This window comes from Syngnathus scovelli, unplaced genomic scaffold (genome assembly GCF_024217435.2).
Source record: "Syngnathus scovelli strain Florida unplaced genomic scaffold, RoL_Ssco_1.2 HiC_scaffold_65, whole genome shotgun sequence".
Taxonomy (NCBI): domain Eukaryota; kingdom Metazoa; phylum Chordata; class Actinopteri; order Syngnathiformes; family Syngnathidae; genus Syngnathus; species Syngnathus scovelli.
The window spans coordinates 139,036-143,551 of record NW_026061647.1 but is presented as its reverse complement, the minus strand read 5'-3'; positions in this window follow the sequence as shown (position 1 = coordinate 143,551).

Here is a 4,516-nt window from a genome sequence, read left to right as displayed (position 1 = left end):
TATTAGGTCACTCACTGTCCGGTTGATCGAGAAAACCGTTGGCCCGTTGCCACCGATGGGCCAATATGCCCTGGTGACTCAACATGAGCAGCGGGGGGAAGGAAGGATCGACAGCGCGCTGGTAGCTGTTTGCTAGGGTAACGGGTGATGACCTCATAAATGAGGTCATGAGAGGGAATAAAGGGAAATGTGCTTTTGGGAGTTTGCAAACATATTTTTTAAGTTTGTGTTAAACTTATAATCATATTAATATAATATCTAGTATTAGAGTGCACGTGTGGATTGGTGGGGGGCGAGGAATGTGCAGACAAACTGCATGAACTTGTTTTCTTCAAAGTGTTGTGGAATAGGCCCGGATAGGGAGTACCGGAGGAGATCATCTCAAGGTCGGTTAGGAACAAGAACAACAGCACGTCTATGAGACCGGCCTACGAGGGAAAAACCCAACTGTCTGACCTCAGCGACACCTGGACCGGGGAGGAGATGGCCATCGACCAATCATCTCACAATATTTTGCATGCTTTAATATTCATATTGTGTTTCTTTAAAACTGGGCAACCCGGAAGAATGTGTCGTCTTTTGGTGGTCACAAAAACGCACGAGTTTTAGTGTGAGGGACCCGGGACCCAGGCCTGTATTAGTGCGCTCTGTCAGGAATAAATAATTGGTAAATTTGGTCTGATTGATCTACTGGTCTTCTCTTTGACAGAACGAACTCGCAAAATTGTTAGGTGCGCCAGTGTGTGGATTAGGACATAGCAATTTATGTGTTAAGTGTTGATCGCAATTTGGAGTCAGATCAATAACTAGAATCCGTAACCTAACAGTACGCTCACGCCCTCGGCCTCGCAGTAGATCTGCAAAGGGCTGAGGCCGTCTGGGAAACGGACTTGCAGAAACTTCAAGACGGGGGAGCGCCACTCCCTCTCCTGAAAGGCAGAGGCATGCATCCGTCCGTCCGTCCGTCCGTCCGTCCGTCACATCTCTGGCCTCAACACGCTTGTGCGAGTCTTCCCACCTCCAGCTCCAGGATGCGGAACTCAAGCAGTTCGTTTTGGTCTCGGATATCCTGGATGTGCTCTTTCAGACGCGCTTCTTCCGCCTCCATCCGCCTGACCTGAAAAGACAGTCAGACCTCATCTGCGGGGCTTCCCGACAGGTGTGACGCCAAGCGACTCCGCCCAGCGCCTTTCTTTCCGTCACCTTTTCGGCCAACTGCTGATTGCTCTGACGCAGCAGCTGCTTCTCCTCCACCCACTTGACATTCTAGAAGAGACAAACGCGTGGACAGCTTTGGAATGTTGTGTCATTTTCATCCACAAATTCTTTGGTTGACTGGAAAATGACATTTGCTTTTCTCCGCATTTTCCCAGCCACGTTCGGGGGGGGGGGGGGGGGGGTTGGTCCAGTAATGCCAGACGGATGAGTGACTGAAGAATGTAGCTATTTTGTCTGCTCAGGTGGGATTGAGCAGACAATCGTCAATGGACGTGGGCAGAGTTAACTTGTTTAAAAGGGAGTGGGCAGAAGAAATATTTAATTTATTTAAATCTATTTTGAGTGCACACCATTATGCCAATGCATAACAACTGTAAATCTACTAAACAAAACAGCGGTTGCTATATGACATCTGCCACGTCGTGGTCACGTGACATACGTGACGTCGATGGGCGTAACTTTCGCCGGAATTCAAATCCGCGGGGAGAGTTAACTTGTTTAAAAGAGAGTGGGCAGAAGAATTATTTAATTTATTTAAATCTATTTGGTGTGTGCGCCATTATGTCAATGCATAACAACTGTAAGTCTACTAAACAAAACAGCGGTTGCTATATGACGTCTGCCACGTCGTGGTCACGTGACGCGGACGTGACGTCGACGCCTACTTTACATCCCACCGATCACAGGACCCCTCGGCTGCATAACCGTGCCCCCTTCCCAACCAATCGGATTTGCTATACGCGAAAACGACGCCAATGGAAAGAGCTTCCGCCCAAATTTAAATCCGTGGGCGTGGCTCGCAGCAGGAAGTAGGAAAACGGCGGCGATGTTGACAAAGACACAGCGGATGGTAACATACGACTAACAAGAGAAATATTTTTATTTTCTGCTTGCAACTGGACCGTCCAGAGCGTACACGGTAAGTACAACTCATCGTTTTTAAAAAGAAGTACTTTTGTTGCCCTGAAAAGCGAGTGAGCGTGGCGTTTGTGGGGGACGTCGAATTTCGACGATTCTTTCTGGTCAACGGTTGTAAATGATTGTGTTGATTAAAAAAGAAAACTTGATGTAACTCTACTTTTAACTGCCGTTTCAGATAGATTTGGAATTGCATCACATCCAATTTTGCCTAGAGCGTACACGGTAAGTAACACTCATTGTGTTTAAGGAGATTTACGTTTGTAATAGCAGAAGTGTAGCCGCGTTGCGTTGTACGTGTGAAAATTGATCGAGGCGAAATGTTAATGTTTAATTTCATTCCTTTAGGTTCCACGGTGTTTGTTGGCTGCAAGTTTTCCACTGCAAGAAGAGGCTCGTATCATTGACCAGGAGCGAGCTACAATGGTGAGTAGCCATAACATTTATGTTAAACACTTCCTATTTCATGTCTAACAGTACTTGATTTAACAAATAACCATAAATAAATACAGTGTGGGCACTGAAGTTAACATATGTGATTATACTGCCTAATCTGTCACCGAGTAGATTGTTGCAAAGTAATATAAGATCCAAAGTTGTAATTCAGAATAGTTTTCAAAAGAAGGCCATTAGAATTATATACAAGTCTGATTACCCTGAACAAGCTATTAATTAAATCACAAATTCTTCAATTCAAAGATTTGGTAGATTATCAGACAAATAATGTCTAACAGTAATTGATTTAACACATCACGATAAGTAGATTGAGTGTGGGCACTCTCAAGTTAACATATGTGATTATACTGCCTAATCTGTTACAGAGTATGTTGTTGCCAAGTAATGTAGAATAGATCCAAAGTAGTAATCCAGAATAGTTTTGAAGAGGCCATTAGAATGATAAACAAATCTGATTACCTTGAACATAATAACAAGCTAAGTGTTTAATATGTCCTATGAAGTCAAAATTGGGCACCATCATGTGGTGAAATTTGGAATTGCATCACATCCAATTTTGCCTGGGAACAAACAGATTACATAAATCTTAGTTTTGAATAAACCACTCCTTCTCAAACAAGTAAACTCTGCCCATTTTGCGCAGTAGATGTTCTGTTAATATCTAGTATTTATACAAAGTCATAATTTAAATTGCTTTCAACCTTCATTCATCGGTTCAACCAACATTACTCGCTCTTATTACCAACTTGTATTGATTTAACTAAGCGTTTAATACTTCCTATCAGGTCTCAAATCGAGATTTGGCAAAATACAATTTCAGCAAATCCAATTTTGCCAGGGAACAAAAATAGATTAAATAAACTAAATAAGTCCTCTTCCCATTAAATAAATCAGAAAAGTCTGTCTTGTAACCAGTCCTCTTCAAACAAGTAAAGTCTGCCCATTTTGTGCCGTAGATTTTGTGTCTATGCCTAGTATTTAAACAAAATCATAATTTAAACGACTTCTTTCCTTCATTCACTTTGGAAATTTGGAATTGCAGCAAATCGAATTTTGCCAGGGAACAAAAATAGATCAATTAAACTAAATAAGTCTTCTTCCCATTAAATAAATTAAAAAAGTCTGTCTTGTAACCAGTCCTTTTCAAACAAGTAAAGTCTGCCCATTTTGTGCCGTCGATTTTGTGTTTATGCCTAGTATTTATACAAAATCATAATTTAAAGGACTTCATTCCTTCATTCACTTTGGAAATTTGGAATTGCAGCACATCAAATTTTGCCTGGGAAGAAAAGTAGATTAAATAAATTTAATAAGTCTTACTACTTCCCATTAAATAAATTAAATACGTCTTACTTGTTTCCACTCCTTTTCAAAACAGTAGTTTAAAACGAGGGCCCTTCACTCAATCTTTAACCTCAACCCCGCACGTTGTGTTGTATCTGTGAATGTTGGTTGTGGCCAAATGATAGTTTTCTTTCATTCGTTTAGGTTCCAAGAAAACTTGATGTAACTCTACTTTTAACTGCCGTTTCAGATAAGCGGGTATTACGTCGCAGTCATGTGCCGCGGATATGACGTAATTGCCGGAACCTCCGCCAAAATTCAAATCTGTTGGCGCGATGGCCGTGAGCCACTGAGCAGCGACGATTATCAACAGAAATATCTTTATTTTCTGCTTGCAACTGGACCGTCTAGAGCGTACACGGTAAGTAACACTCATTGTGTTTAAGGAGATTTACGTTTGTAATAGCAGAAGTGTAGCCGCGTTGCGTTGTACGTGTGAAAATTGGTCGAGGCGAAATGTTAATGTTTAATTTCATTCCTTTAGGTTCCACGGTGTTTGTTGGCTGCAAGTTTTCCACTGCAAGAAGAGGCTCGTATCATTGACCAGGAGCGAGCTACAATGGTGAGTAGCCATAACATT